The sequence below is a fragment of the Mus musculus genome, chromosome 8, assembly GCF_000001635.26.
Source record: "Mus musculus strain C57BL/6J chromosome 8, GRCm38.p6 C57BL/6J".
Classification (NCBI taxonomy): domain Eukaryota; kingdom Metazoa; phylum Chordata; class Mammalia; order Rodentia; family Muridae; genus Mus; species Mus musculus.
The window spans coordinates 102,725,123-102,738,319 of NC_000074.6; the positions used below are offsets into that span (position 1 = coordinate 102,725,123).

Genomic DNA, 13,197 nt, shown 5'->3' on the forward strand with positions numbered 1-13,197 from the left:
GTAGAATATATTAAAAGTAGCTTTCTTCACTTACTCCAGTGCATCTTAAAACCTATGTCCGTATGTACCATGAGCATAGAATTCATTGGCTAGAACATGAACTGAAAGGGAGCATTGCCATTGAGGGGACCAAATAAATAGGGAAGATGCTAATGAAACCCCATTTCATAGATACAGACAGACATTGAGGCTTTGTAGTGAATGCCCAAGTGCAAAGCAAGGAAATAGCAGAGCTGGACCAGGTTTTCAACAAATCCACTCCTCCTCCTACCCAATAAGAGTCTCAACACCTGAGCTGATTCTAAGAGACAGTAGGGCCTGTCCCTGCTGTGCATTCCAACGATAGTTTCTGCTTTTGGTATAAGCATGCTGCAAAGAACTGAGCTGATCAAAACAAATGATGACTAAGCCTCCCCAGGTCACCAATGCAAAAGCTTAAGTTAAAAAGTTAAAATGCAGGCTGTGAAGCAGCTGTCAGGACTACACTCTGCTATGGTCTAGAAGCCAGGACTAGGCGCATGTGACAGATCCTGCTCTGTGGTTTTCTTGCTCAGCAAGCAGCAGAAGGGACTCGATAAGTGCAGCATGCTCTGGGCATCTACAGATGGGAGCTTATGGCTTTTTAGGGTGTTACATGTTCTCAACATTGTCAAAGTGATGATTAAGCACCATTAATAATTACCACTGGGTGTTTTTCTTTCTTGTTATTGCCAAAGTCCCCAAACCATATGTCGAAGCATATTTTGTAAGATAAGCCAGTCAATTATGAATTTTTAAAAGAGAGAGGCACTGTGTGAAAACCTGACTTAAAGCCCAGGTTTTTACCTCTGCTAAACTATACTGAATTTGAATAAGCAGTAACTGTCTGAGGCCTTTTTTTTCCTATATAAAATGTAGATAGTAACAACTGTGGAGGATTATTATTACTACAAAAAAATTAGTAAGAATGGATTCAGAACCTCAATTAAAAATCATGAGCTGTGATTATCAAAAGACAGATACACGTTGTGATTTTACATATGTTGTTTTATATTTCAGTATATCTTTGAATAGAGCTCATCAGGAGATACATCAGCATTTATAGAGGACATTTGCAATCATACAAAATGTAACTAATATCCATCTCTGAGCATCACAGTTGCCATTTTTTTTTTTTGTCATATAAAGAAACCAAGGCTCAAGGAGTTTTAATGTGGCTATGATATTCATTGTCTCTACTTAGACCTTTGCTCCCACTCTGTGTTTAGGGGCTTGCCAGCAGCGAATGGTTCATGGCCCATGTGAAGTCTCTCAAGTTGGTTCCTCATTGACAGAACCTGAGATGCTGTCCAACAAGTAACTGTAATTACAAGAAACCATCGACCAAAAGTTCCTGGGCTCCAAATGGTTTTGACACAGCAGCCTTTTAAATGAAACTTGTAACACGATTATCTTTCGGCCCTTTCAGTCATTTTCCTAAGTAAGCCATGCCTTTAGAAGCACCTAATACAAAGTGACAACGTTTGCTGTTTTCTAAGGAGCCAATGGACAGGCGTAGAAGAGAGTCCATTGTCACCATGGTAATTACTGCACAATACCTGATGGCCAATGGACAGTCAGGAGGCTCAGGCAGCAGCTGAATCCGGCATTGTCCTGGCCCGATAAAAAGATTAGAAGCCCTGAAAAGCCATGGAGCAGGATCTCACAGCTCTTTCGCTGGGCCCTGAAAGGCCCATTGTGCTGCTACCATAAATTCTGGGTTCCCCGGGCACTTGACAACTGAAGCCAGGGATAATAGAATTCTTGTGTCCAACAAAACACTCCTTGTCCAATGGCAGTCTTATCAGTCGCATTTACAAATGTCTTTCATTGTACCCAAATAATTCCCTATTAGAAAGGCTATTGGGAGCAGAACTAAATAAATATTCACAGCCTTTGTAATACCTTTGAGAAGTGAATAAACAATCAGTATTCTAGTAGGAGGTAGGCGCCGGTTCCTCTACATGTCCACTACAATTTCTTGCCCAAATTATAGTTTCACTTTCTCTCTTTAGCATATTAACAATTCCATGCCAGGTGATGTGGCATCATTTTCCAAGGAATGTAGATTCCTGATACTATTGCCTTGGACAAGGTATGTTTTGTTGCATGCATTTACTTTTAATCAATGTTTCCAAGAAGGCTTGGCCAGGTGTTGGGAGGCCAGGTGTTGGGAGGCCAGGTGTTGGGAGGCTTCCTTATCTCACCCCAGCTTCAAAAAGAGAAAGAATGCAGACTTCAGAGGAGTCTAAAAACTTACCCAAGATAGACTGGCAAATTAGCACAATGAGAATTCCTATCTAGAGTTCTCTAACTCCCAAGGCTCTGCCTTTTTACTCCATCCTGATGTTTGGGTTACAATTGGGAAGGGGAGGAGGAGGAGGAGGAGGAGGAGGAGGAGGAGGAGGAGGAGGAGGAGGAGGAGGAGGAGGAGGAGGAGGAGGAAGAAAAGGGGAATCCATAATATGTTAGCGTGCTGTTTCAGAATAATCACCATAAAGTGATACACAATGACTGAACCTATTCCTGTAGTTATACCACCTGAGAACCCTACAATATAATGAAATTAAAACTCTTTGTCTACGACACATTTTATTCTTACACTGAAAAGCAAAACTCTGATAAGTAACATAATCAAGTTTAAGACACCTGTACAGTTTATTAATAAGATTTAATGGAGAATTACTGCTGTGAACAAGGCAAACACATATACATAATCAATATGTCTTTTGCAGCACCTCTTATTATTTGTATAGTTTGTCTTATTTTGCTAGCTTGGCTCTGTCATAAATGAAATAACGTGAAAATATGCATATAGAAAAACAGACATTACCAGCTAGAAATGCAGATCATGTACATGTGTATATGAACACAGAAACACACACACACAGAGAGAGAGAGAGAGAGAGAGAGAGAGAGAGAGAGAGAGAGAGAGAGAGGGAGGGAGGGAGGGAGGGAGGGAGAGAGAGAGAGAGAGAGAGAGAGAGAGAGAAAGAGAGAGAGAGAGAGAGAATGCCCTATCTAACACATACAAATATGTGTATATGAAGATATTAAAATATTCAGGTAATTCTTTTTTAACAATTATTCATGTACATATGTGTATACCTACTTGTTTGTATGTGCACCCTATGTGTGCAGGTGACTAAAGAAGTCAGATGAAGGCATCAGTTTCCTTGGAGCTACAATTGCAAATGGTTGTAAGATTCCTGATAGAAAACCGAACGAGCATCCTCTAGAAGAACAGCAAGTACTCATAGCCATCGTCCCATTTCTAAGCCCCATTCAGCAGTTTCTTTACAGATTGGGAGGTATTTGTTCCTGAGTCTGTCTCAGCCTCACCTCCCCACCATACCTTTTGCATGAGGAAGTCCTGTTCTATGGCTTGGTGACTGACAGCCTCTGTGCATTTCTGGCCATGCTGTTTCTTATCTAAACTCTTCAGTCACTGTTGGTGGCACATCACTGGACCTTCACATGACTTCATCACGCTAACTCAAAGAACTTCAGAATCCTCTTAGTATTCCACACTGGAGTTCCTTACTACATCCTATGCCTTTTTAATTGTCTTACAGACAGAAAGTCTTTGTGATTGTAGCTATCTTCCCTTCACAACTTTGCACCCAAAGAAACTGTAAGCTACCTGAAGGCAGCAATGCATCTTGCACTCATTTTCATTGTCCTCTTTAAGGCTCACTTACTGTAGTACCTAATAAATGACAGTAGGAAAAATCAGAGTGAGAACAAATGTATTTATATGTATGTACACATATGTGTGTGACTAAAATATTTCCCATGTATGTATTAGATGACAGTAATAACTTGTGATTAGGTCCAAGAACTATGATCATGTTCAAACTACTCATCCTTAATAATGGAACATTACACTATGAGGTTTGTCCTTGTCGTTTATCAAAACAAAACCATGGCTTTTATAATAAAAAGTGCCCAAACAACAGGCATGTTCTTATTTGCATTAAATGCCAGTGCTTTTGCCAATACTGAATTTAGAAAATTATTTCCAAGTGAGGCATTTCAACTCTGTGGGAATCTGATACATGATAGGTGGCATGAATTCTCTCAGGAATTTTAGGTATGAGTTATTTAGACTCAGCTTAATCCAAATAGGCACTGAAAATTGATAACATTTATTGATTGTCTGCAACTCATTGATGGTAGGCTAAGTACTTGTCTGCATATATATATATATATATATATATATATATATATATGTATATATACATATATATGTGTATACACACACACACACACACACATATACACACACACACAAACACACACACACAGATATTCTTGCAAGATTTTTGTAGTCAAGTTCCATGTTTCCTCTATTTCATAGCTTGGAAACTGAGGTACAAAAAGATATCTGGATTTTCCATCAATCAAATGCCAAAAGCAGAGCCTAGGACCCAGACACAGGTTGTTTCAAGCTACAGCAATTCATTTAATTCTATCAAATTGTATTCATCAGCGGTATTCTTTAGATATAAATTAGGGCAATGATTTGAGGGAAGTTCTCTACTGATGTCATTTTTAAAATGACTAAGAACCATATTAGCTAAGTGGACTAGCACACTGAAACTCACAAATACAGTGAAGAACCAACTTTTAAACACCCTCAAGACCAGAGACAGTGTCTCTAACATTTGGTAAGACATGGGCAACCCCCACAAAAACACAACACCAAATTATCTGCAAACTTTTAAATAAGGCAGGCAACAATGTTCATCGTCAGAGAGTCATTGTGAAACACATGCTCACACTTCAGTGTTTTAGCCCAAACAGTCACAGCCTGGTACTATTTTCTCATCAGAAAAAAGGGAGATTGTAGCTTCCATAGCAATATGACCAATTTAAGATACATTGATAGGAGTTGCCTTTGGAGATATAATGTTTAGAAAGAAATACAATAAAGATATTCAAAATTAAGTGGCATCATCCTTCCACACTGAGACGCTAACCTGGGCTTGCTCAGCAGGTAAAACTGCTTGCTGCTAAGGTCCATTCCCAGAAGCTACATGGTAAAAAGAACGAACTGCCACCCCAAAGTTCCCCTTTAACCTTCACTGCCTGTCAAATAAAATAAATACATAACTGGAAAAAGCAAACAGCTATCTTATTAGTCAACTCTACTAAGATGACCTGAGAACAAAAGCTTTGCGAACTCCAATTGTCTGTAAGTTCACAAAGGCAAAAATGCTTGCTTGTTTTCTCATGCATTGTCTATCAGGTTGATAAAGGCTCAAGGTAAGCAATCACAAACATCATCTAGACAGGAAAGCTGGTAAGGGGACAGTGAGTGCTTGACACCATTTTCTTACTAAAGCACCTTTGCTTTGGAAGAGCTTCCGTGAATGAATGCTTGTCATCTTCACACACAAATATGAATTTGGCCACTGAAAGTGATATTCCCCAGAGAAGGAATCCAGTGGGGAGCCTGGGTCTTAGGGTGAACAGTACTGTTAAATGTTGCAGTTGTGGTCTGCTGAACGTTGTCAGTGGAATAGCATACTTCACTGGAAAGAATACATCTGCTGCTCCCGAAGGTGCTGGACAAAGTCACGTGACAATAGCATTAAGCTACTACCCTCCTAGGAAGCTTTATCTAGGATGATTCCCTCAAGACTTACCTCCAAGGTACCTGCATGAATGCCAAGGTATCCTCAGAGTTCCCCCTGACATTTTCTTCTTTTATAGCTATTGTTTTGTTAAAAGTGGTGCCTGCTTTTAAGAATATTGTTAAGAACTGAGAATGAGGAAATAAAAACAAAACTTCCTGAGAAAAAAACAAAAACAAAAACCATGTTCTGCAGTTGTGTAGAGCTGTGTCATGTCATCAGATGGGGCTGCAACTACTCTCTTTGTAGGACTGGCAGGAAAGAAATCCTTCTCATAGTGGAAGGAGCTTTATTTAAGTCTGAGGCTGGAAGCTTCTTGAAATCCTTCCACCACAACACTCACTGGGTGCTTTATCTCATATCTTCAGCCAAGAGAGGTAGGCTGGATTTAAGTCAGTTGTTCCTAACGTGCTCTCGTCATTGATGTATTGTTTGATATCTAGATGCTAGATTGATGGATAATTGATACGTGAAACTGTGCATACACAGCAGGGGTGCTACTCCTAATTTGATTGTTAATATTTGTAGATACTTAAGCCAGTTTCTCTATCCAGTAAGTTGCCAAGTTAATTTGACTCTGAGTACCGTGATAAACGTGATGGTAAGTATCTCTCCTCCTCGATTATTACCATCAGTTTTCTTGACTAAAAGAAATCCACCAGTGTTTTAACGGATTGTGCCTCCCCAGTGTTCAACATGAGTTGAGACAATCCCAATATCACAAGGAGGGCAATCTTTAAGGGATATTGAACAAGAAAAGGACTGTAAGGGGAAGGTGGTAGGGGCTATGATTCAGCTTCCAGGCGACATGCAGCACATACAGGTGTTCAATCTTCAGAGTCATAGACAAAAGGCTGGCCTCAGAGAAAGCATACAAAACTCCATCATTCAAACAAAACATGCTTGTTTCCAGGAAGCAGACTACAGTGAAGGGACAAAGATATGGTGATGGTGACCTACTGTCTATAAATTATAGGCAGTTGGAGATCTCAACAAGAGATACAGACAGGTTCTCCTCTGGGATTCTACCACTCACCAGTTCTGACCTGGGACACCATCTCTTACAATACCAACCAAACAGATATCATAAGCCTCACAGAGCTGTACTGAGGCAAAGGAGATGAGGTCTATAAATTATACTCTTGTTTCTAGGACAAAGACATTGCTTAATAAATATTAATTGACATTATCAGAAACTTTTCCTGCTACAAAGTCACTATAAAAATGAGCTAGTACAATGCCTTATTGTATAGGGTCCCTAACAAAGAGCAATATTTGTTGACCTTAGTTAGCCACTAACCAAGATTTAACTGTAACCTTTACTATTCTTTGAATTCTGATCCCTACATAAAGTATTCTCTTGCCCCGATTTCTAAGACTTCTGTTTTGTGACAAAGAGAGAAGGCAGCCTGGGGCTCAGAATTAATTCAGTTATACAGCTTTTTAGTTATATCTAGTGGTTTGGCTAACAGCAGTTGCTAGTTTCCCATAAATGAGAATAATATAATTTTCTTCAAAGATACTTAAAGAGAATGAGCACAAAGACAGTATTGAGTGAATAACAAAGGAGACAGAGTTGGGAAACACTGGTCGATCTATCACTCAGTGTTTATTTGTAAGGGGTAGAAACAGGTATAGAGAGAGGGTATATGAGAAGAAACTGCAGTTATCTCAGTGACCAGAGACTCTGCATCTAGTATCCCCAAATCTCTGTACCTTGGCCTCATTAGCATCCCAGGCCACGAGATGTCTAAAGGGACCACTGGGAAGGATGGCAGTTCTCTTCTGAGGACAGAAAGAAAAAGAATTATAGGCAGAGGCAATGTCAGTCCTGACCTAGTGACAGGGGAGAGAGCAGAGTGTAAGAACTGCACTAAACTAGGTCTCCATAAATAAGAAACTAGGTTGGACATTACAGAGCTCAGAGTTCACCCTATGCTCTTCTTCCCTTAAAATTCACATTGAGCATTTATAACATTCCCTGTTTTATCCCAAAGAGACTTTAAGTCTACCTACAAAGACACATTCGGTGCCAAAAATGGTTGTGCCCTATATAATACAATATTATAAGGGTGGGGAAATGACAGCATTAAGTAACTTTGACTGAGGTTTTGATGCAATGCTTGTTCTCAGCAAAAGCCATGCAGTTTCAAGAGCTACTTCACTCAATGAGACAGAGACATTCCACCAGGTCCAGCCTGATTATAGCCGCACTAGGTGCTGATGTCACTGTTTTATTTATCCCATTTCTTTTCAAGTAGATAGTCTTGAAAACAAGCATCATTTCAAAAGCAAAATTAAGGGGCATTGCATACTATGGTGGGCGAGGACCTGGAGTCGGTTTCAGGTGAGGGGAAATGAGAAGGATACTGAATAACTTTCTGCTGCCAGAAAGACGAAAGACAAAGCCCATCCTCACAGAAATAGTGCATGCTGACGTGAGCTAGCGAGCTGCATAGACCACTCCGAGTTGCAAAGCACCAATGTCTCCTATTGCACTTGTCCTATTTTACGTCTCCTATTTTGTACACCCTGCCTTGTGTGAAATGTCATACTTTAATAGATTGTCTATTTGAAATGATTGTCCTTATTTGAAAGTGGGGTTAACTAAGATTATACATGGTATTTAGTCCAGGCTCATAGCCTATAGGAACTCATACCCAGGGAATCTTCATTCAGGGCTCCTGTTCCTGACAATTGGTATATAAGGACTCTGAGGGAGACTCTACCTAAGTGAGCCTCAGCCTTAGCCTGAGCCTGACTCGGCCAGAAACCCACTGAGTTCCTAGGTTTGGTGTCTTGTTTCACCATGTTTCCTTCATTACTGGATGAAACAAAACGTTTTCCCTTCTTCTTAAAATTTTAGTTTTTAACACACTGACACAATACCACCTTCTGATAGTCTACCCTCAGAAATTATGAGGACACACACAAATACACACACAGCGTTATGCACACCCTGCTCATAAAGACAGCATCTATGTGCACTTTTCGTCCTGTCCATGAGCATATGTTGAGCATCGACCAGGTGTCAGACACTGGTCAGTTTGCTAGGGAATCAAAGAAGAAGGTTACTCTTCCTCTAAAACCTTCCTCAAGCCTGCAAACCGACAAGAATTAGAAGGTGATCAGGGATACAGAGAACGTTTTGAAAGCTTTTGGAAACAGAGTGGCTTGTGATTTCTTTTCTAGGACCCATTTACACTGGGATACACATGCCAGGAAGCAGCTGATATTCAGTGACTATGGTATGATGAGAGGCAACAGCCTCTACCTACAGCAATTGCTCTCAGCCAATAAGACCTTCGGTCCTTGAATATGCACTTAGGAAACCTCTTCCTATCCATTTCCAAACCACCTAATCCTTATGGAGTTGTGAAGCAAGGGGGGGGGGTGCTCTATCCTCTGCTTTACTTATTGCTCCTGCAACACATGCTATTTAATGTTCTGCATTTGCTGTAAACCACATACAGGGAGACACAGACTTTAGGCGGGAGAGACATGATAAATCTAAAAGCAAATTTCAACTCGGTGATATAATCCAGTGATTTTAAAAATGGATCCTGGTAATTGTGAATAGTCCAGAAATGTCTTAAAAGCTACTGCAAGAGCAAGGGTGGGGTGGAGACAGCTGGGGGGGGGGGTCTCACTCCTTTGTCCTATTTAATCAGTACAAGCTTTCTCCATTGTGGCTTCTAGATGTTAGCATCTTTTGGGTTAAGATCTTTTTCTTCATTATCATAAACTTGTTGGCTTTTCACTTCTAGCCAGGCTTTCTATTCTGCATAACTCAGCATGCTGTGTCATGGCCTGGCAAGCATGTCAATCTACAGTACACTGTGCTCAGGCTCCATGTTGCTTGCCTTTGTTTGCTATGGTTTTATAATGCCTTTGGTTGACTAGCCATCTATAATTGTTGTGCATAATAGAATCCTCTATATATTCTTGTGTGGGGGTGGGGGTGGGGCAGTGGTCAATACACATTCAGCTGCATTCATGGTGAGAAAACAACTTTTGGGAGTCAGCTCTTTCCTTCCGTCATCTGGGTCCTGGGATCGCACCAGAAACCTGTTCAGAAGCCAGCATCTCTGCTTGCTAAATCATCTCACTTACCCTGCATGTTAGACTCTCATGAGGAACATGTAAAAAGCACAAACATCTAGGCCATCTGGACTTTGGTCTCAGATCAGATCTTCAAGCTGAAAAGAGAGGGCTACTAAAAAAAAATAAAAAAATAAGACTAAAGAAAAGGCCAAGCAAAATGGTGACATGCTTGGATCTGTGAGACTGTCTATTTTTAGTTGACTAAGAAGATTTTTCAGCAACCAGCCAAACTATGATGTAAACTTAGTTAATAAAAGTTTCTCCACCCTCCCTTAGAAGCAGCTCATTACCACATCCTCTCTTCAGACTCATAGCCTAAAACCCTGTCACCTCATTAAAGGACTACGCCTTAAAGATTTGACCTGGACGTAAGCAAAAGCATTTAATGTAATTAGTGATCTGCCTTCTCATTTGTTTATGGGGAAGAGACTTTGAAGACAAGGTTATCTTCTTAACACTTTAATTCTGCACTGCATGTATTGTTCTGGCACCCAGCTGAAACGCTACTCATTTTCAGGAACAAGGGAAATGCTTCTAGCAACCATGGAAGCTTCTTGCATGCAAAGCCATCTTAATTATTTGAATTATAAAATACTTCTAGATTTTTGTCCCTATGCTTGTTTCAAGGACTTCTTCCTTTTTATAAGGGAAATAAAACATCAAAGTTTTGGCAGTCTGACCCCTAATTCATGGGATGCTAAGCACGTCATAAACAAAATGATTCTCTAGTCGTCCCATTCTGTTCCACCCAGATTGCTAAAAAGGATTAGAGTCTTATATCCACATAAGATCACAAGTGCTTTGTTGTACTAATGTGCTGCCCACAGACAGCATGAAACAGCAAGCCTTTCCCACCTTGGCAATTTCAGGAATTGAAAGCCAAATGGAAAAATTCAATAGGCTACTTTTGAAGGGTTTGCTATGAAATAACACACTCTACTCAAATGACAGTGATATAAAGTTATCCCTAAGTTTTATACAAAAAGGAAAAGATAGTTTATAAATCTCCATGGATAAAATATGGCAAGATTTTCTTTCTTCTTCCTCAATACTAAACTTGCTATCTGTCCTAGAAATTGGTATGTAACTTGTAAGATACATGATCTTAATCTCAATGTGTAACACTGCATATTTCTTTTGTAAGGTGGATCCCTGAACTGGACTCCACCAGAGTGAATGTGGTTGCTGAGGTCTAAACCCTTCTATTGCTTTCTCCACCAGCCAGGAAGAAACATTCCACCTACAGCTGCCAAAAGAACAAGCCAATTTATTCCAGAATAGAAACAGGAAAATAGTTTACAACACTAAATGCCTGAATCATTGAAGTGTCAAATTAAATATTGATAGCATCAATTTGAGTCTAAAATACTCCTTGGTGTGTGGAGGATCCAGGAAGGGAGGTCAGCAAGTACCAGACAGAAGGCTAGAGCTGGACAATAACACTTCCGGGAGCACCATCACTCCATCCAAGACATCCATTTATCTACCTGACCAACTTTGACATGGTGTGTGAGGCTAATATCCCTCACATAGTGTGAGGGATATGCTGATGGATAATCCTGGATCCCTGACCTTAACTGTTTGGTTTTCAGTCACTCCCACCACTATCTCTCTCTCACACACACACACACACCACACACATACACATACCACACACACACACACACACACACACACACACACACACAAAACTGAGGTTCATATTTTCCATGCCAAAACAGACCTGGCCTCCAGGTCTTCCCAGCATGCTTCAGTCCATACTTGGCATACCCTACCTCAACCCTAAACTTTCTAGACCCAAGGCTGCCCTTCCCCTCAGAGGCCCTATATAATCCAAACATTTTGCTATTGCTTGTCCTCTTTCTCTCTTTCACTCCCTCTGTCTCTCTCTCCTTTTCCTTCTTCTTCTCCTCTTCTATCTATACACATACCTTTTCTCTCATTCTCTTCAACCACACTCACCAGGGTGACTCTCTCGGAGCCAGTGAACTCAGCCACTCAAGAGCAGCTTTCCGATAAACCTGCCTTCAATATAATCTAATCTGGCTTAAATTGGCTCATTTTACAGGTGGCAGAGAAATAACCTATCACTGATGACATGGTACTGTACCTAATTTTAGATGTGCTTTCTGAAGCCAGGACAGCATTGCCAAATGAGCTACAAGAGATCTGCATAGTTTCAGTATAAACTAGGTAATAAACTGTAACCCGCCCAACCAGCCTATAGCCTGAGGTGACTGAGTTCAGGACCTATGACCACAGGCAAACTGTCTTCTAAATATAGCCTGCATTTCTCTCATCTTCAACAATTAGTAGTTGAGTAAGACCAATGCCTTGGAAAACTTGAGGGCTGGAAAGATGGCTCAGCGGTTAAGAGCACTAACTGCTCTTCCAGAGGTCCTGAGTTCAAATCCCAGCAACCACATGGTGGCTCACAACCATCTGTAATGGAATCCAGTGCCCTCTTTTGTTGTGTCTGAAGACAGCTACTATATATATATATATTTAAAAAACGAAAAAGAAAACTTGAAGCTCTGTTATTCTATGGAGCAACAGACTTGTTTTAGCCCAAGATACTCAGACTAAACCAGAAGCCATGGAACTTGGGAAGAACCGGATCCACATTCATTACACTTAAAAGCAAACCGCTGTGTAGAACCATAGAGACGAGGAGTGCACGAGTGACTAATAGCCAAGGGGCAAGGCCCAAAGTCCAGTCTTACATTAAAATGGCTGCCTCTGCTTTCTCATAAAATGTGCCACTCTGTCAGGGGTCTGGGGTGGGAGTGGGGCATATAACAGAGACCAAAAGACCAAAGGTCACTATGATTAGAAGCACCTGCTGAGGCTGCTGTTCACTTTCCGTTCCCCAGTTCTTGTTATAGGTCAGGCATATAGGAGAGGCATTGAAAATAAATGCTAATTCTGATGAAGTCATACTGATTAGGACCTTTGATTGGCAATTAGATATGTATGATTAACTTAATATGGAAAAAAAGATAATTTGGTTTTTCCTTCATCCTGTTTGGAGAGAGTGATTTTCACAGTGCACTGCAAAAACGGTAGGTAAGGGTCTCAGAAACTGGGATATGCTGAACAAACCAACTTCACATTTGCTTGCTGAGCTTATCACAAACAACAGCCAAGTAGGTGTGTCACACCCAGTTCAGCAGTGCTGAGGAAGGAACCAACTGGAGCCTTGTGCTGTCCTCTGAAACTGTCTCAACTGAAATCATAATTCATTGAACAGACAATTGAAAAGATCTTTTGAGGAACAGCCTGGTACTCTTGGGCAGAAGACTGGCAAACAGCGTTGATATCAAGGTGTAGGGTTGGGGACAGGGACTGCGAGAATCGATGTTCAAGGGAAAATGTTCTATGTGGAAAACCCAAGATGGGCTGACTCAGAAAGCAGATAATCTGTAAACGGCTCTGC

General features: G+C 40.7%; 1 protein-coding gene across 4 annotated transcripts in view; it reads right to left on the minus strand.

Annotated features, from left to right (window-relative positions):
- The window catches only part of Cdh11 (cadherin 11), a 153,399-nt gene that overhangs the window by 93,028 nt on the left and 47,174 nt on the right, over nt 1-13,197 (minus strand). The gene's annotated exons all lie outside the window — the stretch shown is intronic.